Source organism: Ictidomys tridecemlineatus, chromosome 2, assembly GCF_052094955.1.
Source record: "Ictidomys tridecemlineatus isolate mIctTri1 chromosome 2, mIctTri1.hap1, whole genome shotgun sequence".
In the NCBI taxonomy this organism is placed as follows: Eukaryota; Metazoa; Chordata; class Mammalia; order Rodentia; family Sciuridae; genus Ictidomys; species Ictidomys tridecemlineatus.
The window spans coordinates 136107325-136133226 of NC_135478.1; the positions used below are offsets into that span (position 1 = coordinate 136107325).

The window sequence follows — 25902 nt, forward strand, 5'->3', positions numbered from 1 at the left end:
TCTACTCCCCAAAGGCAAAAGAAAGAAAATGGAAAAATACATGTAAGAGTGAACATAGGACATGAGGAATAAGGTTACAGTTTTAAATATAATAAGTGCCACAAAATATTGGGACCAAATAATGCTTTCATGGACATAATCATGTCTTGGGCGACCTCTAACATATTAGAAATTAAGTGAAGTGCAACATGAGGTTTCCAGTAAAAAGTCTCTACTGTTCTCACCTAAATCCATGGAAGACAGTAGTCCTCATCACTAAAACCACACATAAATCAGAAAGTTGGCAGTGCTTGCTCTAGAGAGGCCAAAACTTAAGCTGTTTGGAGGCTGAACTTCCTCTCACCCTGAAGAGGGTGGATCCTACCCAACCAGGATGAAGCAATGACAGAGGATTTTCTAAAAGGAGGTGGGGAAGATTTTTTTCAATAAACCACTTAATGTAGTTCTTATTAAAATGGATGTTCAAATTCCCATCACAGCACATTCAAGCCAAAAAGCTACAAATATTTTCAAAAGTGGACTTTTAACAAAGAACAGAAAGAAAGCACATGCAAATAAGCAATACCAGGAAAACAAAAAAAAAATCACATTGCCTTTGCACTGGATTGCTAGGGGTTTTGTTGTTCTATCTTATGAATTTTACTGCCATGGAAGTTCGTAACAAGTTGCCCTTCTTAACTAAAGCAGTTGATTTCCAGGCCACAGCATGTCAGAAAGAATAAAAAGAGCATGCAGCTTGGTTTTCTACGTCAGCATATACAAAGATCCCATAACCTTCTTTATTCACTCATCTTAAAAGTAAAAACAGATTATACCAAATCATCTCCAATGTTTTAACCAGCTCAAAAAAAAAAAATGATGGAGGCAGAATCATAGACTGTTCAAACACACAGATCCTAAAGCCACCCTTCCTAACTGTGTGACCTTCAGTAAGTTATTTAACTTCCATATACCTCAGTTTCTCCCATTTGGAAAAAAAAGATAAAGAAATAATAATATCTATTTCATCCTTTATGAAGGATAAAAGAGATAATCCATATAAAGCAACCTGACACATAAATGCTCAATAAATATTAGCTTTCAGTCTCTTGAGTACTCACTAAAGTGTTTTCCATGAAGCAATTTGTAATGTTTGATGGGGAACAAAAGGTGTTGAAACCAAAAATATTAAAGTGAGAAACTTGGAGCATTTTGAAAGGCTACCAGAAAGAATGAAACATTGTGGTTAATAGGAAAAGACCTCCTAACTAGACAACAAGAATAGTCAAATGATTGGGATAGGCTATTCCTTAGGGATCCTTCTTTGTTCAAATATTCCATAATCACCAACTTGCTTTCTGGTGTTGATTTATAGCTCTTGTTATTTCTGATCTTATTTAAACTTCCCTTCTAGGAAGAAATATTTCCTATTTTAGGTTATTACACTCATGTCTAGCTACAATCAGAATTTGGTCATTTTGAGTCCATTTCCCCTAGGGCTTAATCACATCTTAGATTAATTGACCAGCCAAATCCCACACTGCCAAATTGTAAGTGCAAGCCCCAGAGAATAAGAATCATTAATGAGCCTTTCCTGAATCCTCAATTGATCATTTCTGCTTGCCCCTCTTAGGGTCCTATATGTGTAAGTAAATTAGTAGCCTCACTTTCTATTCCATTTCCTTGTCCTCTTGTACAGTTCTTTGTGACCAACATTTCTGCTTTTGCAGAATTATAGAGCAAACAGAGAGCAGAGTCCTAGTCTAATCATCTGAAGTCCAGCCTTATTATTACCTAGTATACACGAAACCCTTTAAAAAGCTTAAGAGACATGTATAAGGCAATACTATATCTTGCATTGCCCTACAATGATTTCTTAAATTTAGAATAATAAAAGTCTAATAAAAATTTTACCACCTGGTAATAAGGGAAAATTCTCGTTTAGAAGATCACCTAGTACACTTTTTTTCATATACCACAGGCTTTGTGAAATACAGGCTAGTCTGGAGAGAAAAAGAATCAAATCAGTTATCTGCTTAATCTCAGAAGAAGAAAAATTCATGATTGACAAGAAAGAGGTAAGTCACAACTAAAGATGAACCTGAAGATAAAAAGATATAAAACAAAAATCATTTTAGAAACTTCAAAGGATAGATAGGGTTGCTTTTTGATGATTACTCGTACTAGAGAGTTCCATCTGGTTCTGTTCAAACCTATTTGACTGCATGTTCATGAAGCTTTTCCCCTCCCATCTTCCCATCACTCCTTTGGGATACAGGTTTTACACCCTTTAATTCTGAGGATTGGATTGAGGTCAGGTGAGTATCCAAAGACCCTGAAAGGTGAAATATCACTTTAGTTAAGTAGGATAGGAAGTGAGCAAAATGCAGACACAGAAATGCATCACACCAGCAGAAAGCCAATGGAAGACATGCCACAGGTAGTCAGATCCTCACTAAATACCAATGAGAAGAGCAGCTTGTGCAAGTCCTTGCCACAGGCAACACATTAACAGATACTTCTTGGGTGGACACCAAAGTCAGCTCCCAAGATTTTCCATAGGAGTAAACACTGGGTAGCCTCCAGGTTGTCAGTATGCTCTGTTCATGACTTGTACCCTCATTCCACCCCTCCATCTTTTCTGCCCCACCAAACCAGGAAATCTTATCTGTTCCTGGTCATGAGAAGCCTTCTTCTGCCTCTTTATGAATAACTGCCATTTGTTACATCTCCTATCTGACTTATTACTCAACTTTCCTGTAGCAATGGTACCTCAATTTTTTTCAAAATTTTCCCTCTCCCATTGTCAAATCATGAACTTGGGTAAAACTGATTCCCTTTGAGAATCTGAGTAAGATCATAAGTTAAAATAACTTAATCTTCCTATATACATTCTTTCAGAAAATTGAGGAAGAAGACATACAACCAAGTTCATTGGATAAGACCAACATTACCCTGATATCAAAGTCAGATAAAACATGGATATGAAAATCAAATGTGCACACAAGACAAATTGAAGTCAGCAACTTATAAAAAGCATAATGTACTATGATCTTGTGGTTTTGGTGCCAGGAAACAAAAATTAATGTCATTAACACTAATTAACATTAATTGCTTATTCACTAACAGAATAAAAAAGAAAATCTACATAATCATCTCATTTGATGCCAAAAAAAAAAAAAGCAGGTAACAAAAGTTAACATCAACTCATGGTTTAAAAGGAAAAAAAAAACTTAGCAAACTAGAAATAAAAAGGGAGTACCACAACTGATATTTGAATACTTAATGGTGAAACACTAAACCACTTTTCTTCTAATATAAGGAATAATGCAAATATGACCAATCCTACCTTTTCTATTCAGTGTAGAGGTCCTAGCCAATAATATAAGAAAAATAAATTAGTAGTATGGTATACAGATTGGAAAGCAAAAAGTAAAACAAATGCATATCCTCATTTAATTATCCTGGCTTCTGTTTGAACACAGGTACACAAACAGTTCTTGAATCTGGTATGAATGCTCTCTCCAAGTGTGCTATCTTTTATTGTGGTGAAGAGGCTTTAAAACTTCTGGCATCTGCCTTACAAAGTGTGAAAACTGGAATTACCTCATTAGGATCAGCGCCTGAAAACAAACGATCCATGGATCAAGCTGGTTTGATACTAATTCCATGCTTGGGCCTTTTAGTTACGTGAAATAATAAATTCTATTTTTGCCTTAAGTTAATCTAGGTTAGAATTTTCTGTCACTCATCATCTACAAGTCCTAATTTCTTCTTCCTATCTTCCTTTATATTTTAAATCCTTTGAAGGATTAGACTTTTTAATTCTTTTGCTTCTGTTTTTTTTTCATAGCGTTATCTCAAAATCTCACTTGAATAGAAAAAAATAACATTATAAATGAATACAAAGGAATACTATGCTGCCACATATGTGAGAAATAAATATAGTATAATGAATTTTCAAGTAATCCATGATAAGCCCAACTCAGAAAGTTAAGGGTTGTATATTTTCTCTATACAGAGAATAACTAGAGAGGGTAAAGGTGGGGGAAATTTCATGAAAAAAGGAGTAAAGGAAGAGGACCAGGAAGAAGGAGGAGGGGAAGGAAAAGGGAAATACTGGGGAATGATACTGACCAAATGATCTTGTTATATCATGTGAACATTGAATATATAACAACAAATCCCAACATTATGTATAATTATAATGCACCAATAAAAATATGGAAAAATTCCACAAGTGGTAAATCAGAATCAGTCCTTACTAAGGGTCTTCAATAGTGTAAAAGATAGACAATGTAAATCCCTTTGTTATACCCCTTCTAGATTCACTTTTTACACTGAAGTGCCAAAAGAATAGCAATCAGACATGATGGATTTGTGTAATGTGTATATATGCCATATTTATTATATTTATACTGATTTTAACCAAAGACATTATAAAAAGTATATAGAACACATTATATTCTCAATCATGAAGACTCACTTTAATTTACAACCCAAGATCATCCTCTTAAAATTTCATACTTTGTTCATTATACAAATCTCTCTAACACACCTCCAGAATTCCTTCTCCAAAATGATGCCAACTAAAACCACATTTCTTCCCAATGATTACTCCATTATTCTATTACCTGTAGCAGTTGTCATTCCAGCATCATTAATTTGAAGATTTGCCTTCTAATAGAAGAAATTTATTCTTTTCTAAAACTTCAACTTTCCTTAATCATAGTGTTTCAGAATGAGCTGACTCAAAAAGAAGATCCTATTTGGCATGTGATTCTGGGAAACACACTTTAGGGATATATAAAAAGAATATCAGGAAAAGAGAAAACCACTGAAGAATGTGTTACTGTTCTGGCTAACTGAGATTCAATCCCCCTAGGGTCTTTCTGAAGAATCACCTATAATATACCTTAGAATTGTCTAGAGAAAGATTTGACCATTGACCTCCACACCTCACTGGTTGAGAGTTACCCATTGAGTCAAGAAATTTCTGGCATTCCCAAACTGCCTTAGGTAGGGTAAGCAAGTATATGTGATACAAATTAAGTCCTCAATCAGAGATTCAGATAGACAAAGATGATTGTCAGTGAGTACAGGAACTATCTCCACATTTGCAGGAGAACTCAGCGTGGATAGAAGGGATATGAAATAGGACATCAACAGCATCAGTTACACTGTCCAACTGAACTTCCAATTCTTCCACTTCATCCTCACAATTGCAAGAATGCCAACATTTTTCTTTCTCCTCCTCATTAATTCATGGATTTCTCTACAGTCTCTACATGCATCTTCATTCAACTACTTAATATATTACATTTCTACTAACCTAGATACAATTCCCTTATTAAACATATTCCCCTTTGATCGATATTACCCAAAAGACAAAGGAAACTTAGGCTTCATATAATGTCCCTTTTTGCCCAGGCTTAGTTTCTTTGAGAATGATCTTGAGGAAACAGGAGCATTAACTTTCAAGAGTTTCAGGAATAAAGAAGACATAGTCCCTGCTCTCCAACTGCCTTGTGGAGGAAAGAAGTCAAGGTCACAAATAACTAAAACATAAGGCAAAATGAGCTGAGTGCCACAAGAGAGGTACATACAAAGTGCTTTGAGAGCTCAGAGGAGATAAATATCACATACAGTTGGCAGGATGAGGAAGGATATGTGAATGAGGAGGCTTGTGAACTGAGCTTTGAAGGATGGATAGGATTTTGTCAGTAAGAGGTGGCTAGAGGGCTTTCTAAATATAGAGCATATTATAAGTAAAGTTCCAACCACAGAAAAATGCATGATCCTTTGAGAAACAGTCTGGTTTGGCTGGAGCATAATGTACATATCACAGAAATGTACAGGGAGAATGGCTGGAAAGGGCCCCTCTGCATATATTTTTAACCACTTCAGTAATCTATTATCAGAGCTTTCAATCCTTAAAGTGCTGTTACGTTAATGCCTCTGGTAGTAAGACCTATTAACTATATGTTATATTTTTATATCAGTTTGGTATTCAGATTTTAAAATTTCCACAAGATCAAACTTGTTGAAAGGGAATAAAAAAGTCAAAAGTTGTCATTTCCTTATGATCATGTGAGGATAGCAGAAAAGTGTAAGAGCCTATGACGTTTTGTCTTTGTGCAATGACTGCTTTAAGAAAGAAGTGATTGTTTATAGGTTAAACAAGTGATAGAATGAGATAATAAAAAAGGTGAATGAACAAAATAAGTAAATGTTTAATACTCTCTTCAACAGGTGCTTGAATCTACACATATATGTGAGTTTAAAGGAAATTAGCCAAAATAAATAACATGGGAAATCAATGTTAAACACATTTGTATGCATGTGGTTTTTCTTCACATCCTAGGGGAATTGACATTTTAGTCTTGCTGAGGCCCTATTATTAATCTTATTCTTACCAGAGTTGAATGGGAAGTAAACTGGCTGAAGTGTAATAACTGAAGCAAAAAGAAAATTGCTTCTTTCTTGTAGAACAAATACTTCAGTCCAGCCTGAGAACTATTTTAGACAGTCTCAGTGGTTGGTTTGCCAACCCACAAATACAATCTTACTCTAGATCTTATGAGTACATAATAGCATGGTTAGTTTACATATGAAAATCAATTAGTACACCTCAAAGTGCATTTCCTGGACTATATCTATGAGATATGAATGTTGTGGGGTTTTTTGGTTGCTGCTGTTTTTTGTTTTGTTTTATTTACATTTTTTAATGTTTTTGGAAAAACCGAAAGAAGAATAATTTATAACATGTGAAAATCAATTTAATATTTAGAATAATTCCATGAAAAAAAATTGGTCCAAAAACATTACCCTCGTTTTACAGATTAAAACCCAAGGTCCCCAAAAAAGTTAACTGTGCTCATATCAGAGTTGTAATAAGGCATTTTGAGTCTCACTTTTTTCCACTATACCTGAAATGACTCTTAGAAGAAAAGTATTAATTGCTTTAAATAATTCACTGTTTGAATTTGTACATTTCAAAAAGGGACACTTACTTCAGCAATAATCTCATTATAGATGCTAGTTTTTAGGTATTTAATATTCTTCCATGGTTTTCTTCCCACAAAGCAATGTTAAAATGATCTGTGACATGCTCTTGGCTTTAGTTCTCTGTCTCAAAAAAAAGTTATTGTAGAAACTGTTGAATAAATTCAAAGTGTTTCTTAAAGAAATGCTTGGCCCTGCCTCTAAGAACCCTGGAATTTCTATTCTATACAAAGATAGATTCTCTTTAAGAGTTAGAATATAAATTAAATTCTTCATTTTCATAACAGCATGTCAACTTATATTTGTATTTCTAGGACCTAAAAAGCCAGACTAACCAAATTGTGAAGCAATTCCAAACACCTGGATGACAGCTTCTTACCAGAGTACTCCTTGAATGTTCTCAAGCTTTCAGTGAGAGACGACTGAGACAACATCAGGGTTGATGAGTGTAAATAGGGGCAAGATAGTCTAGAGTGGATAAATGATTCTCAAACCTGAATCTGCAAACAAATCATCTAGAGATCTTGTCAAAATGCTGATTCTGATTAAGAATAGCTGAAGTGAGACTCAAAATTGAATTTCTAATTGGCTCCCAAGTGCCATGCCAATACTGTTAGTTCAGGATCATACTTTGAGTAACACAGTCTATAACAAACGGCAGCCCTGGAATATATCTGTGAGATATGAATGTTTGGGGTTTCTTGTTGTTGTTTTGTTTGTTTACATTTTTAAATGTTTGGAAGAAAACTGAAAGAAGAATAATTTGTAACGTGAAAATTATAGCAAATTCATGTCAGTGTCCATTGTTTTATTGTATTATTTATAAAAGCAACCAACCTAAGTATTTACCAATGGATAAATGGAGAAAGATAGTATGATAAGACATGCTGTTTTAATCAGTTTTTTTCATTGCTACCACTAAATGATCTAACAAGAACAATTAGAGAAGGAAAAGTATTTGGGGGCTCATAGTTCATAGATTTCAGTCCTAGACAGCCGGCTCCATTCCTTAGGGTTTAAGGTGAGGCAGAATATCATAGAAGAAGAATGTGGCAGAGGAAAGAAGTTCACATGATTATCATAAAGCAGAGAGACTCCACTCATAGATACAAAATACATAACCCAAAGGCAGGCCCCAACGCCCAACTCCTCTAGCCACACCCTACCTGTCTTCAGTTACCACTCACAGTTAGTCCCCATTAGGGGATTAATTCACTGATTAAGTTAAGGCCCTCACAACCCAATCATTTTACCTCTGAATGTTTTTGAATTGTCTCACACATGAACTTTTGGAGGATATTTCATAACTAAACCATAATATGTACACAATGGAATATTATTCAGCCTGAGAAAAAACATGGAAATTTTGACATTTGTAACAACAGGGATTAAACTGAAGGACATTGTGTTAAGTGAAATAAGCCAAATACAGAAAGACAAATACAACATGTTACCACTTACATGTGAAGTCTGAAAAAGTCTAACTTATAAACAGGGAGTAGAATAGTGTTACCAGGGGCTGGTGGAGGAAGGGGAAATATGATCAAAAATGGAAACAAAACTTCAGTCAGATTGGATAAATAAGTTTAAGAAATCTATTATATAACATGGTAACTACAGTTAATAAAAAACATATATCACGCTAGAAAAATTTTGTCTTTTCATCACACACACATACACAAATGAGTTAGTTGTGTTCACCTTGATTTAAATATTCACAATGTATCTATGTTTCATATCATTTTTTACTGTAAAAATGTATACAATTTTTTTCATCAGTTAAAAGTAAACTAATAAAAATTTTAAAGGAAAAAGTTTCATTGTAACTTAGGCATGTTTATTCATTTATATGTTATCCACGTTTCTTTTGCAATATTACAGAGTTAAATAGATGCAACAGAGTCTGTACAGTCCACAAAACCTTAAATATCTACTCTTTGTCCTTTTACAGAAAATGTTTACTGACAACTTGCCTAGAGCAGTGGTTCTCAATGCTTGTTGTAGAATCAAAACACCTGGGAGCCTTAAGAAATATTTCTGACCTTTATTACACCAGATCAGTTAATCCAGAGTCTCTGGGGTGACCTCAGCATCATTTTTTTTTAAATTCTCCAAATGACTACTATGAGTAGTTGGATTGGAAAATCACTTATCTAAAGGAAATACTCTCTTCCTGCCCATGTCTCAGCACTATAGACAAAACCACAAAGTGAAAACTTAAAGTCCATGTCTTCAACTATTGACAGCTTATTTCTGCAAAATCTGTACATTTTTCTTACTACAAAACAAGATATAATCCCTACAATGAATCTTTGTTGCTTTGTGTTATTATTGTTGCTCTTAAGTCTAACATTTATGAAAACTAGTACAAACCTTCACTGGTCTCTTCATCCTTTACCACACTTATTTTCAAGAGTTATCATTGCTTTCTTCTTCTTATAGATGGTTGAAACCAACTGTTATCACTAAACTGTAAACACACATGAGCTACACATCAGCTACAAGTGCACCCACCTGCTATGACCTGTAGACCCAGGCAAGGTCCACCCTCTGACTCTTTACTCCAACCCTAGAGTCTTATATGGGACCTTCACATCAATCATAGCCCTATCCTGTGTCTTTAAATGCTCCCCTTTGGTAGCCACCTTTCTCACATTCTAGAAACCTGCTAAATTCTACCATTATCAAAACACTCCCCCAATAATACACCCTTAGCTACTACTCATCTTCTCCCTTTATTATTCCAAAATACTTGAAAAAGTCTTCACATTCTGTTTCAATTTCCAGTCTAACATTTGCTTCTAAACACAATATGCCATGATTTCAGTCAATATCATTCTACTAGATCTCTTCTTGAAAACATCACCAATTATCTCCATTTTCTAACTCAGTGGAAAATTTTTAACCCTATTTCATAACATTTCTCCACAGCATCACACACTGTTATTTTCCTGAAATTTTCTTTCTCTGACACCACATACTGTTGGTTCTCGTCATAACTATGATTATTCACTCCCGTTCTGTGTCCTTGGTGGGCTCTCCATTCTTCAACCCACCTAGGTACTCCAGTGCTCCATCTACAGTCCACTGTTCTCACCTGCAACATGATCTCAATCACTCAAATAGTTCCATTTACCATAGGTACTGATGATTCCTGAGCTTGCTAATCCCTGCCCAGCATCTCAGACTCACAATCAATTTCCTTATACAATCACTGTTTGACTATACCAAACCCAATGTGCCCCAAAGCACAATCATTTTATCTTCTGCCTGACTTTCTCCCTGTATTTCCCTGACTCAATTCTCAAATGGAGATTTTGCAACTGACCAGATACATACAGGTAGGAAAACTGGCATTTATTGTTAGCTCCCCCATTACCCAGAGCTAAGCATTATTAGGTCCTGTAGATTCGTATCTTAATTATATCTCAAATGGACCTCCTACTACCACTGACCTAATCCAAAGTCTCATCATCTTTCAAAGGAAAGACTGAAACTGATTTTTATACTTGCAGTTTTGCCTGCTAAAACCATCACTGTAATTACCCATTTAAGGATTATTTACTTACAACACAAATATTACCACATCAATTATAGGTCTAAAATCCATCAGTGTCTCTACTCCACAAGATATTGCTCAAGCTCTTCAGCACATATTCTCCAGAGTTTGGACCTTAGCTCTCTGCTATCATCTTCCCGCTTTACTTAATATACTCAACATATTACACATAACAATAATAAGAACCTTCCTTACAGAAGCCTCTACCTGGAATTTCTTGCTTCTCCCCACTATTCCCTCTACCCACCTCCCATATTCTCATGTCTCCCAGGTATGGAAGTGTCGATCTCTGTGTGATCCCAATAGCCTGTGTTTTCTATACTATTCATATCATGATGCAGTAGTTAAGAGAACGGGATAATCACAGAGATTGAGATTCAGATCACTCCATTTCTCAACTCTCTTATCTGGATTCCTTAATTCCACAGTTCCTTCCTATGTGAAACAGTAATAACATTCACCTTATTGTTTTTCATTAATAATTAAGGAGATAAAGTACATAGGCTATAAACTGGCATAGGGTGTGAACCCAACAAATTAAAGTTTGTAGATGTTATTATAAATGTTTGTTGTTGATTTCAAAACCAGAAACCCAAAACTGTGTTATATGGGTTCAGTGACTCTTCTGCAAAAGCTTTACTTTTGCAAGAAAATCTTCATAAAGTTTTTTTTCTGATTTAGTCTTTATTATGGCTTTGCAAAGATCTCTTCCTTGGGGGGGGGCGCGGAAATTTTGATATACATTGAAACAATAACAAAAGAGAAAGTATGGTGACATGCCTGCCAATGAAAAGAATAGCAGGAGTTTTTCACACATGAATATTTCAATCATCTTTAAAAGCTTTTAATTAGTAAAACTTAAGGACCATGAATGACTTTTTCTAGGAAAAACAAGATTCCTTATACCTAAATCATTATGAATAATCCACATGCAGGGTGACAGAGGACCTGCTTTTATTTTACTTCAGAGCATGATGATGTGAAAATATAAAATATGAAGTCCTGTAAGAACATCTGCTAATTTAAAGATATTAAAGTATTCTGAATTTTGTTGCATCCAATGACTTGTATTAAAATTGAATTCAATTCTAAATCATCTATAATCCTAGTGGATCGGGAGGCTAAGACAGGAAGATCATGAGTTGAAAGCCAGCCTCAGCAAAAGTGAGGTGCTAAGCAACTCAGTGAGATGCTGTCTCTAAATAAAATACAGAATAGAGCTGGGGATGTGGCTCAGTGGTTGAGTGCCCCTGAGTTCAATCCCTGGTACAAAAAAAAACTAATAAACTATGCATTATACTATGTAAAATAAAATGCAAATCATTATAAGAGTGTCCATTATATTCTTCATTAAATGCCTATAATTATAGCATATTTTTCAGTAGAGTGTAAAGCAGATTAAAATATATACACACACACACACACACACACACACACACAAACACACGTGTAAGCTCTGTACTCAACAGACTTATTCTAAGATTTATCTTTTCAGCCTTAACACTGTGTAACTTTTTGTTTGATTTTTACTTTTCGTTGAAAGCAGAATGCAGACATATAGGGAACAAATCTTAACAGAATACAGACTGAGGCTTTAAAAATTGAGGCTTTAAAAATTAGTAAGCCCAAGCTCCTCTCTGCCCCACATCTGCAGAGAGGATACTTCCTTCTGTACTTGAAACCATTTCCAACTCTTCCACTTATAGGCTGGGCTCAAGAAACAAATTCTCTAAGCCTCATATTGCTCATCTGTGAAATGGGAGTTTATATTTTTTTCAGGAAAGTTTAAAGGAGAATTAAGTGAGAAAGCACAGAGATGCAAAGTACTTAAATAGTTCCTATGCATATTAACATTATCCCCTACATAGTACTCCCTAAGTTCTAAGCATTTCATATACATTAATACCCTTAATCCTTTAAGAATCTTATGTGGTAGGCACGATTATCATCCACTTTAAACACATAAGAAGCCTTCTCTAAACCACAATTCTGATTATTTCACAAGACTGCATTACTAGATAAGCAAGGATTAGTACCAAATACCCATGGGTGTCAATAAGAAAAATAGACCCTAATTCCCAGAAATATCCATTGTGTGTAATGAACTAATTTCTCTCCTATTAAACTCAAAAATATCCTCCACAGAAAAATGGAGAAAAATAGTCACTCAAATAATTTTCAAAGTTCTGTTGTTTAGTTGAGGGACCCAAATAGAAAGTAAATGTAGCCATGAATCCTTTCACATTATTCCCTGTTTTTGCCTTAGCCCTACCTGATGGTTATATGTCATATTTGCCCAAGATACAGAGCTCAAATTCCCCATGGTCAAGAAATCAGACCATAAAAGTAGAACAGAATTATTCTTTTTGAAGAAAATATGGTTTAATATCTGTCTTTAGGTGGCAGAGTAATATATTAAGATCTTAATTTGATTTTTCATTTTGCTGCTCTTGAATAACTTGTTGTTTATTTCATATTTAGTAACTTGAAGATTAAAACCATATTTAGTAACTTGTATTCTCCATTTTTCCTTCTTATGCCTCACTCCTCCCTTCTGAGAAAAGATAGACATTCTACACTCCCTTGTCACAGGGAAGTCCTGCTTGCAGAACTAAAGCATAAATGGCCTGAAGAGAACTTCTCTCACTTGCTATGGTTTTCCAAGACTTGTAGCATGGAGACAAAATTAAAGTACTGCCTTTGTGTGAGAGTGAGTGGTAAATGTGGCAGAAGCAGTTACATCTGTATGACCCACAAGTAAAAGGGTCCAAAGATTCCCTCTTACCGAGATAGAGGAAAGAGGCTTGTCTCCTTAGAAACTCAAGCCAAGTGGAAACCCAGACTCTCTTTTGAGAGTACCTGAACCCAATGCACTCCCACATCTTTGGTGTCACAACAGTCTTTTTTTTAATTAATTTTTTATTTATATAGGACAGTGGAATGCATTACAATTCTTATTACATATATAGAGCACAATATTTCATATCTCTGATTATATACAAAGTATATTCACACCAATTTGTGTCTTCATACATGTATTTTGGATAATAATGTCCATCACATTCCACTATCATTTATAACCCGATGCTGCCTCCCTTCCCCTCTCACCCCTCTGCCCTATCTAGAGTTCGTCTATTCCTCTAATACTCCCCCTCCCTACCCCACTATGGATCAACCTCTTTATATGAGAGAAAACCTTCAGCATTTGGTTTTTTGGGATTAGCTAACTTCACTTAGCATTATCTTCTCTAACTCCATCCATTTATCTGCAAATGCCATGATTTTTTTCTCTTTTATTGCTGAGTAATATTCCACTGTGTATATATGCCACATTTTTAAAAAATCCATCTATCTACTGAAGGGCATCTAGGTTGGTTCCACAGTGCTATTGTGAATTGTGCTTCTATAAACATTGATGTGGCTGTGTCCCTGTACTACATTGTTTTTAAGTCCCTTGGGTATAGACAGAGAAGAGAGATGGCTGGGTCAAATGGTGGTTCCATTCCCAGTTTTTCAAGAAATCTCCATACAACTTTCCATATTGGCTGCACCAATTTGCAGTCCCACCAGCAGTGTATGAGTGTGCCTTTTTCCCCACATCCTCACCAACACTTATTGTTGTTTGTATTCAAAATTGCTGTCATTCTGACTGGAGTGAGATGAAATCTTAGAGTAGTTTTTTTAATTTATTTATTTATTTTTAGTTTTCGGCGGACACAACATCTTTGTTTGTATGTGGTGCTGAGGATCGAACCCAGGCCGCACACATGCCAAGTGAGGGCGCTACTGCTTGAGCCACATCCTCAGCCCCTTAGAGTAGTTTTGATTTACATTTCTCTAATTGCTAGTGGTGACGAACATTTTTCCATATATTTGCTGATTGACTGTATATCATCATCTAAGAAGTGTCTGTTCAGGTCCTTGGCCCATTTATTGATTCTTTTTTTTTTTTTTGGTGTTTAGCTTTTTGAGTTCTTTATACTTTATATATCCTAGAGATTAGTGCTCTATCTGATGTGTGAGGGGTAAAGATTTGCTCCCATGATGTAGGCTGTCTGTTCACCTCACAGATTGTTTCTTTTGCTAAGAAGAAACTTCTTAGTTTGAGCCCATCCCACTATGTTCATCAAATAAACTCTTCTCAAGTTCAACAGTCAAATAGACCACAACACAATAATTTTAGATGATTTTAACTCACCTCTTTAATCACTAGATAGATCTTACAAACAAAATCTAAACAAAGAAACTACAGAACTCAATAATTCAATCAATAACTTAAAGTTAACTGACATATATAGAATAGTTCATCCTCCAATGAGAGAATACACTTTCTTCTCAGCAGCACATGGATCCTATGCCACAAAGCAACTCTTAGCAAATATAAAAAAGTAAAGATATTATCTTGTATTCTATCAGATCATAATCGAATGAAGTTAGAAATTAATGATAAAATAAGAAATAAAATATACTCTAACACCTGGAGACTAAATAATATGCTACTGAATGAGCAATGGGTTGCAGAAGACATCAAGGAGGAGATTAAAAAAGTTTTAGAGGTGAGTGAGAACACAGATACAACATATCAAAATCTTTGGGACACTATGAAAGCAGTTCTAAAAGGAAAGTTCATTGCATGGAGTTCATTCCTTAAAAGAAAAAAAAAAGTCAACAAATAAATGATTTAAAATTACATCTCAAAGCCTTAGAAAAATAAGAACAAATCAACATCAAAAGCAGTAGAAGACAGGAAATAATTAAAATCAGAGCTGAAATCAATGAAATTGAAACAAAAGAAACAATTGAAAAAATTGACAGGATAAAACATTAATGATAAAATAAGAAATAAAATATACTCTAACACCTGGAGACTAAATAATATGCTACTGAATGAGCAATGGGTTGCAGAAGACATCAAGGAGGAGATTAAAAAAGTTTTAGAGGTGAGTGAGAACACAGATACAACATATCAAAATCTTTGGGACACTATGAAAGCAGTTCTAAAAGGAAAGTTCATTGCATGGAGTTCATTCCTTAAAAGAAAAAAAAAAAGTCAACAAATAAATGATTTAAAATTACATCTCAAAGCCTTAGAAAAATAAGAACAAATCAACATCAAAAGCAGTAGAAGACAGGAAATAATTAAAATCAGAGCTGAAATCAATGAAATTGAAACAAAAGAAACAATTGAAAAAATTGACAGGATAAAACATTGATTCTTTGACACAACAGTCTTGACACCATAAAGTCTAAGGGATTGGTGCAGCAGATTAAAGTAGATGTATTGGGGTTTTGACTAAGGGGCTTTGGGCAAGTGGGGAATGTATTTGCTTGTTTGTTTACAATTATCACAGATGCTAAAAAACATTCTTTAAGGACAGACTATACCACAAGAACTTCCCACCATAAGTAACACTTTAATTAGAGAAATTGGAAGACAATGGGCATCAAAGAAGAAAGTGATTTAGACTCAGGGTCTCTCACCTGTACAACACCTCCTACACCTCCCTCTGTGAGATAGGGAGCCCTGGAATAATTGAAATTGAATCTCCTTTGAACTGGGGAAAGGACTTAGAGTTGAATTTATGTCAATTTTTAAAAATATATAATAAGACATTTCTTACACATTGGAGCTTATTGGCAATACTGGTGTCCCCTATAGAAATCTCAGACTGGGAGTGTGGTGTCAGGGCTTTCATGCAGCATGCTGAGCTCTGTCCTGTCATCTCTGCACTCCTGAGAACACACAGAATTCTGCACTGAGATGGCTCAGAAGATGGCTTTCCATACTGCATCTGTGTCTCAGAGCAATGAAAAGAAACCAACCACCCTTCTGTCCCCAAGAGACACCCAATGTTCCTTTATTCCCACTTTTTTGCACAAAAAATGGCAGCATAAATTATATTTTTAAAGTTTTATTTTTAAGCTATTTTATTTATAATCAATAAAATCTGCTTAAGCATCTGTATATGCACACAGCCCACCTAACAATTGTTCCATGTCACAAGATTGGCAAGAAAGGATTTTTGAAATGCTATATAAAGTGACACAAATTACTGTTTTTGTGAGAAATGTCCACATATCACCTTAAATGCTAAATAAACAGCCATGTGCATTTGAAAAATGGAATTAGAAAAATAATTTTCAACTTTAGTATAAAAATAGAATTGAGGAAAGTAATAAAATACCATTTATATAGCACCATTATCTAAACATGAAAAAATATATGATGTAAATTAATCTTTATACCTATTTGCTAAAAAAGAAGGAAGAGACAACATGATTCTTTTTGTATGTGGGAGAAGCAATACAAAAAGTTTAAATTTCTTGCCTAAAAAGTAGTAATCAGCAGAGATGAGATAAAAATCTACGTGGAGATATAAACACTGTCCTCCTAGAAGCATTCTTTTTAAATATTTAATCAACTTAAACTAAGATGACTACTTTAAATTTCCTTTTATAATCATTGATCAGAGTCCTGGCTTTAATGTCCATACTACCTGTTGGTAATACATCACACCTTTATTTTAATTACTTGTTTAACATATCTTCCCTGCTAGATTACAGACCCTGGAAGACAGGAAAGTGCCTATCTTCATTTATTATTCAAGTCTTTTTAAATTCTATTTTTAAATGCATGTGGCTGTTTAATTGGCATTTAAGGTGAAAAAGATAATTGAACACTTTGTAGTATCAGGCACTACAAGTACTCATCTCATTTAAATCTTCCTATAATCCTAAGAGGTAGATATAAAATCCCCATTTTACTAAGTGTAGAAGCTGAAGGCAGTGGCTTTAAGTTGCTAATAGGAGATCACCCAGCCAGTAAATCCTGACAGAATTTCAAGCAGTACTATCCAAGGTTACAATCATGAACTCGATTGTCCATGAATTCTCCCTCTTTCTTCACCCTACAAACAGTGCAGAGATTTCATGCCTTTCAGAATTAATCTGGATTATTTCTAGTGGCCATCAAGGATTCTGGCAGTGCAAAATTAAAACATGTCAAACTGGACACAGAGGTGGAGGCTGAGGAGCCAGAGTTAGCAACTTGGTGAGGTCCTGAGCAACTCAGCAAGATCCTGTCTCAAAATAAAAAATAAAAAGGGTTAGGGATGAGGCTCAATGGTTAAGAACCTCTGGGTTTAACCACCAGTACCAAAGTGGGGAAAAACAGTTACTAAGACCATTTTTAGTCTCCTTGAATGTTATGATCATTGACCAGAATCCTGGCTTTAACTTCCATACTACCTGATTATAATATATCACATGTTATTTCAATTGCTTAACACATCTTTCCTGCCAGACTAAAGGGCAGGAAAAGTGGCTATCTTCATTTATACTATTCTCAGCACATAGCATAGTGCCTGGCACATAAGAGGTTCTCAATAAACTTTTGTTGAATGAGTGACTTTGAGGGGGCTAAGGCAGTCTTCTGAGTGACAGAAAGCATGGCATAATGGTGGCACCTAGAAGTAAAACTTCATTGTAAACTATTAGACCAGGATTGACTTAGAGAAAACCTATGATCCAAGAAGACACAGCAAGTAGAGATTAACAAGTAAAACCCCACTTTTCTTTGAAGCCTTTCCAAACTCCATAGGAGAATAGCTTCTCTTTTTCCCATCCTGGGCATGATTTTTGTCACACCTGGCTTTGTCTATTTTTTTGTCTGTCACACTTACTTCCTAAATTGCATATATTCATTTTTGTGTTGCCATTTCTCTGTAGAATTCCTACACATTCAAATTTTTTTAATCTTCTACCCAACACACTTAGCACTATTACACTACAACTACCATTAGTTTGTCCCCTTTTAAAAACAAAATTAAAGATTACCCCTCACCTAAAGTGTTTAATCCATAATAAAGACTCAATTTATATTCCAAATTTACTTTCTACCATCCCTCTCTTTTTTTTTCTCTACCATCCCTCTCTTCACACATTTTAGTTTCACCTAACAGGAGCTTCTTGCTGATGCCATGACATTTTTGCCTTTGATTACAGAGTTTACTTTATCAAATGTCCTTCATTTTCGAGCCCAGATCAATTATCATTTCCTTCAAGAAGTCATCACAAACTCATTCCAAATAGACACAACCCTTCCTCATCTCAGTCCCTACATTTTATCTATATTTTTCTATTGACATAATGTCACTCTATTAATCCACACATGTATTTTCTATTTTCCAAGAGATAGTAAAAGGAAATGTTCCTAAGAAAATGTAACATGTCATTTACCTCTATCTTTCATTTCAAGTAGCTCGGAGCCTTCTATACAGTAGGTATTTTACAATTATAAGGTGTATAAATAAGTTAATGAATAAAAAGATAAGTTCATTTTTGTTCTGTTGTTCTTATATCATGAACCTATCCTAATGTAAATAACATTAATAATAAAACCAGAATCCTAGTCCAATATTTCTCATGAGCTAGCTACAAAACTTGGCAAATTATTTAAGCTTTATCAGTTCTAAAACCAATCTTGGTCCATTTCTAATATAAACATACACTGTACAATACAACATAAATGAATAATTTTAAGCAGAGGAAACACAATTCTTCATCCTTTGCCTAGTAACTCTTAATCTTCCTTCAGAACTCATCAGTACTTCCCCAGAGAGGTTTCCCTGAGAATGTATCTACACCAAATCCCACCATATAACAATCTGATGGCAGCACCATAAATCTCCAATTGGAAGGACTTATCACCCTGATAATTTCTACTTATTTCTGTTACTGTTTAAGTAAGGTCTATACTTGCTTCTCCCCTCTATATCCAATAAAAATGAATGAATGAATGTAATCTTAGCATATAAGATCTTATAAAGCAGGGACACATTTTTTAGTTCTCTATATAATATCAAATATTTCATCACTCAAATGCTTTCCAAAAATAACAGACACAAAGCTAGGTGATTTCACAACTTTAAAAATTGATGAAATTTATAAAACGCATAAATTATCATTTAATCAAAATGTATATATTCAAAGATCTCTGATAAACTTTCTGAAGTTTGCAATTTAAATTAAATTTCCTCTTTTGTTTTATTCTAGCTCTTTGCTATTTAATGCAAATACATTTGTTTTAATAAGCTGTTTCACTTTAGTCCTAAGTCCTTCCTAAACTTAAGACATTATAGTTAGAACTATAATTATGAGTTAAAGGTAAGAGGTTATATCACAGCTGAGCACGGTGGCATATGCCAGCAGCTTGGGAGGCTAAGGCAGGAGGATGTCAACTTTCAAACCAACCTCAGCAACTTATCAGTCTTAAGAAACTAAGCAAGACCCTGTCTCAAAATAAAAAATAAAAAAATTAAAAGGGTTGGGCATGTGGCTCAGTGCTTAGGCACCCCTGGGTTAAATCCTCAGTACAGAAAAAAAAAAAAAAGAGGTTAGACAACAAAGCCAAAGCTTTAGATCTTCTTTCACATGGTCCTTTCTGTACACAGGGAATTATTCTATTTTGTCAACAAGAGAAATTGACTGAGACTGGTGACCCATGACCTCTTCCTAACCAATAAAACAGATTGAAGGCACCAAATCCTGAGACTGAGTTCTCTCAAGGGACTACATAAGACAAGCTAAGTTCACTCCTAATATAAAATAGCTCTTTACTTTTTTAGTCACATGTACGAATGTGTGAAGAGTAAACCCCCAAGCAATAATTCTATTCCTGGCAACATAATTCTGAAGGTCACTAGATTATGCAAAATTCCAAAAACCTTATGCAGCCTATCAGTAAAGGTATATGCCCATAAAATTCTTAAAATAGGCTACATAGAGACATAAGCAAACAAATGTACTAAAGAGCAGTGACTATCTTTCAGACATTATAGGTATTTTTTGAGAAATAAAAGCAGCTATGTTAAAAGTCTATATATCTTAATTACTACTCTCAATAAATTCCTAGGTTACACACACACACACACACACACACACACACACACACACACACACACACCTCCCTTGATGGCAGGAATCATATTTACCCCAGATCTTTATCATCAGAACTTGGCATGGTATACTGAATGAATAAGTGTTATTTATGAACTCCTTCTGAAGTAATTGTCCAACAAAACATAAATATGAGATAAATACAAACACAAAATGATGGACATACAAAAATACCATTCATCTTTGGTCACATACCCAAAACTATCATTTCCAAATGGTATGATTATTTGGTTAAATGGAGTCTGTAACTTTTTAATGCTTGGGATTCTGGCACAATGCAATACATAGGAGGTGATGGGAAATAATATGACACAGACTCATCAACATATTCCTTACTGATGTACTAAGTTTGATAATATCCATGCTAGCACAACACCATTAAGTCTAGAGTATCTTCGGAGACAGAAATAATCCTACACACTGTTTTGGAAGTTACTTAATTTTATAATTTTTTGAACCATTAGTCAACAGATTTAGGTGATTTTTTTCTTTACCAAAGTTAAAGCCATATGCTTTGAAGATAGGTTATTTTAAAATATATATGTTTACTGGGTATTAACCATATGCCAGGCATTGTTCTATACTCCTTCCAAAAGAATAAAACAAGATGGAAGCAGCAAACACAAATTCCCAGGGAGAGGAAAAGGTCAATTGAGGAAGAAGGCTGAGAGAACTGAGAGATGAGATGAAGTAGGGCTCTTTTCCTCTTCTACTTCTTCACCAAAATCCCTTTCCTTTTTGGCAGTGATATCCCTGTACTGCTGATACTCATACACAAGCTTGTTCATGTTGCTCTCCGACTCAGTGAATTCCATCTTGTTCATGCCTTCACCTTTGTACCAGTGGAAGAAGGCCTTTTGGCAGAATATGGAGATGTGCTTGAAAAGCTCCTTGGATAACCATGCTGCTGCCAATGAAGCTGACTGCCATCTCGAGACCAAGAGGCAAGAGAGTCATTTTAACAGCCCATTAGGGATCCATCCAATGAAGTAGATACTATTCTTGCCCTTCAGGTTGTGTATCTGCTCATCTACCTCTTTCACAGATATCTGTCCACAGAAAACATTAGCCACAATGAATGAAACTGAACATGGCAGGGATAACAGGTGGCCATCCATTTTTGGCATGAAAGACCTGATGGGTAAGTTCAAACATGGTGATGTACAGTACTATTGGCCCCCACAGTGGTGAGAGAATCAAAACCAGGCATGAAGAAGTCGAAATGTGGAAAGAGTACCATGTTGACTAACAGGTTGCAGAGGTCAGCATAAAACTGGCTAAGAAAGCAGAGGCTAATGGTTATGAAAAGGCTGGTGATTGCATGGCTCACGGTGGCTGAAATGAGTTGGTTCAGGTTCCTGTAGGTTGGTATGATCATCCTGGGGATAAAGAAGAAGATAATATATAGGCCTTGCTGTCAACACAATACATCTTATCACTCTCTTCCATGAACTGATGAACAGAGAAGTAGTCTTGTAGGGCTCAATCACAGTGTAAGATGTTTTGGGGTGACTGCATCACTCTGAAGGTATCCATGATGTATGAATGTTGCTGATGAGCAGGCATTCAAGGGCCTGTGCCCACACTCAGTGACTAGGTCAGCCGGAATTTCTACAGGCAATGAGCGATCTCAACCTCCTTCCATATCTTATCTAGAATTGAGTCAATCAGCTCAGTCTCCCCTGAATAGTGGCTCTTGACTCAGCTTTTACCTGCTGCAGATTGACCAAAAACAAAGTTATCTGGTCTGAAGATGTGGCCAAAAGAAAGCAAACAAAGTCATGGCTTTACATTGTAGATCTACCATTTTAGACCCAAGATAACATGAGGAATATATTTGTCACCTGGGCTTCACTGTAGTACCAGAGATGTAGTCTAGCTTCAATTCACTGACCCCATGGTAGGTACCAGTGGGGACTATCTTCATCACTGATCACCTCCCAGAACTGAAACTGGTTACCACACTGACTGGTCTAGATTTGCATGATTTCCCTCATGGTTAAATTTTATTTTAATTGTGTTTTCCTCACCCCATAATATACAGGGCAAGAAAATATGTCAAAACATTTTTTTCTTTAATAGTTATATGCTGAAAGGGTGGAAAGTGACTTGGAAGCTGGGAACAGCAAGATCCAAATGAGATGGTGGGAAAATTCTAAAAGTTTATGATATTTTTTAATATCACAGTTTTAAAAAATATCACAAAGTGTGACAGTTTCATAGTAATAATATTTACACATATGAACAAAAGAACAAAGTATTATAAATCTTGGGCCAAAATAAACTACCTTATAACACTCCTGCACAAGTGAGCTAAAAAGAGAATTTTCTTCTTATAAAAGTTTATTTTTACTAGTACTACTGGTATTTGTCTTTCTTATATATTTTATGCAGCCAGCCATATTCAGAGTCACACAGAACTACACCATGGTACTACTATAATAATCAAGTTGACTCAGAGAATCAAAAGACTCTTAAAGACTCTATAAGTACAGAACAAAATAGATTCTCTCATTCTTCTCAACATATTGTACTACTCCCTACCTGTTCAGAGTAAATATTGATAATATTACATGTCAATGCTATTATTTCAGTATCAAAAACTATATATGGTCACAGTAGACACTGTCTTTACTAACTAATTACAGGCAGAAAGAAAAAGCTACACCTTTTTTTTGAACCATATTCTCATTTGATAAACATTTACTATTTTTTTATAGTGAGTAATACTCAATCATTTCAGAAAAGATGATCATAAGAAAAAAGAAACTCAGAATTACAAAACCTCTACCTCCAAAATCTAACAAAACAAATATAAAAGGGAAAAATCAAAATGTACCAGCAGAAAAAATAAAGAAGATGGCAATTTCTACCACAAATTTTGATATGTGTCAATTAGAGACAAGAGAGTGAGGATTTGTGATACTGACTTTCAGTTCCTTTCATGACTGTTAATAGCAGATTTTCCTTGGCTACCTTATCTAAAAGGAAGGAAACTTCTTCTACCTTTATTCTATTTCTTAGTCCCTTGTTATTTTGCCACAGCATTCATCAATCTGTAATTGTTTTTTTTTCCATTTTTGTATTTACGGTATCATACCCTCACAATAAAGTATCCATTAGGACACCTTAGGAATCAAATTCCACAGGGATAGGGTCTATGGATTTATAATCTAGTTCCATGGACACTCAGAAAGTATTGTCGACTGAATGAATAAGTGGTTGGAATGTAACTGAAGAAGAAAAATATCAAGGGTATCAATGAGCTTATACAACATGAACTCCTGTGCCAGATAAAGATGTGTTTCTAGTGTGTATTATAACATAATTCAATATGTAATGGCATCACAGGACCTCATATTTATAGCCATCCCATGAAAGTTTCACTCTGATAAAGAAGAACTTCAAAAATACAATTAATACATTCTGGAGACAAAATGTGTAAATAACAAAAAAAAAGCTATAAAGGAAAAGCAAAACTTTTTTTTCTTCAATTCCAGTTTCAGTTAATCACTATTAATACATTCTTACATGTCTCTAGGGAAATTTTATATATGATAATCTCTTTAAGAAGGGATAGCTATGCTGATAGGAAAAGACCCTAAAGCATAAGATAGAATCAGCTCTACTGACAATAAAGGAAGATCATCCTATGCAGGAAATAAAGCATGTACAAAGGCCCTGTTTCAGTCAGCTTTTTCATTGCTGGGACTAAAAGACCCACCCAGCACAATTATAGAGGAAAAAAGGTTATTCAGGGGCTCACAGTTTCAGAGGTCTCACTCTAATAGACAGCTGGCTCCACTTTCCAGGGCTTCAGGTTAGGCAGAACATCATGGTGGAAGAGTGTGGCAGAGGGAAGCAGCTCACATGATGATCAGAAAGGAGAGAGAGAGAGAGAGAGAGAGAGAGAGAGAGAGAGAGAGAGATCTATTTGTCAAATACAAATATATATATCTCAAAGCCATGCCCCTAATGCCTCAACTCCTCCAGACAAATCACATCTGCCTTCAATTACCACTCAATTAATCCCATCAGGTCATCAATTAATTATGGCTCTCATAACCCAATCATTTCTCCCTTAAACCTTCTTGTATTGTCTCACACATGAGCATTTGGGGGAATACCTTACCTCCAAATCATAACAGGCCCTGAGGTCAGGAATTCAGGGAAATCCATGATTTCAACTGTTAGAGTCTGTATACAAGTCAAGATGGCACCTGGTATTTTGCCAGAGGGAGTGGTTTGTGAAGTAACGCCAGCGAGCCATTAAGTGTGGAGATTCCTTATTGGTTGACTGCTGTATCTAGTTTATGTTAATTAAGATAAGATGTGTGGAATGTATATATACCCCTCCTGTCCTACAATAAACGGCTCCCACTCCTGCTGTATCAATGTACATAAGTTGCTCGTCACCCCCCGGTTATTTTGCTGCAGCCAGACTGTGGCATTCAACGAATATAGCTATAGATAATTCCCAATAACCTTGTTTCTCCTCAAAAGAATCAAAGGTCAACTGGAAGAAAAATGCTACCTCTACCCAAAGTGTCCATTCAAAGAGAGTTGCCTTAATTAGTTGTCCCAAAAAACAATTATACATACCCAAATAAAACTACAAGAGTCAAGAGCTCTCCTATGTACCAATAATGAATCTTTTGAGAAATAAATCAGGAAAATGGTCCTATTCACAACAGCCCAAAACAAGAAAAGATAGGAACTGGGCATGGTGGTACATGCCTGTAATCCCAGCAACTGGAGAGGCTGAGTCAGTAGTTTTAAAAGTTCAAAGCCAGCCTCAACAACTTAGCAAGATCCTAGGTAATTTAGCAAGACCCTGTATCAAAATAATTTTTTTTAAAAAAAGGACTGGGGTTGGGAACAATGGTTAAGCATCCCTGAGTTCAATCCCCAGTACCACCCCCCCAAAAAAAATGATGAAAACACTTGGGAATAAATCTAACAAGGAGGAAAAAAAACCTCTACAATGAAAATGATAGAACACTATAGAAAGAAATTGAAGAAAACACAAGAAAATGGAAAGATGCCCCATGTTTATGGGTAGGAAGAATTAATATCCCTTCACTGGCCATATAACCAAAAACAATCTACACATTGAATAAAATATCCCTATCAAAATACCAAAGACATTCTTCATAGAATTAGAAAAAATCCTAAAATTCACTTCGAAGAAGACCCAGAATAACCAAAAACAATGCTAAGCCAAAAAATCAATTCTGCAGGCATCATAATACCTAACTTCAAATTATGCTACAGAACTATAGTTACAAAAATTGCATGGTACTGACATAAAAGCTGACAGATAGAATAATGGAACAGTAGACACAGAAACAAACCCACTCAGATACAGTCATCTGATCTTTGGCAGAGACACTGATATCATA

The 25902-nt window shown here is 35.3% G+C and overlaps 1 protein-coding gene and 1 pseudogene across 8 annotated transcripts in view; both read right to left on the reverse strand.

Annotated features, from left to right (window-relative positions):
• Positions 1–25902, reverse strand: part of Sugct (succinyl-CoA:glutarate-CoA transferase) — a 679655-nt gene that overhangs the window by 431047 nt on the left and 222706 nt on the right. The gene's annotated exons all lie outside the window — the stretch shown is intronic.
• Positions 14416–22497, reverse strand: LOC110597560 (tubulin beta chain-like; annotated as a pseudogene).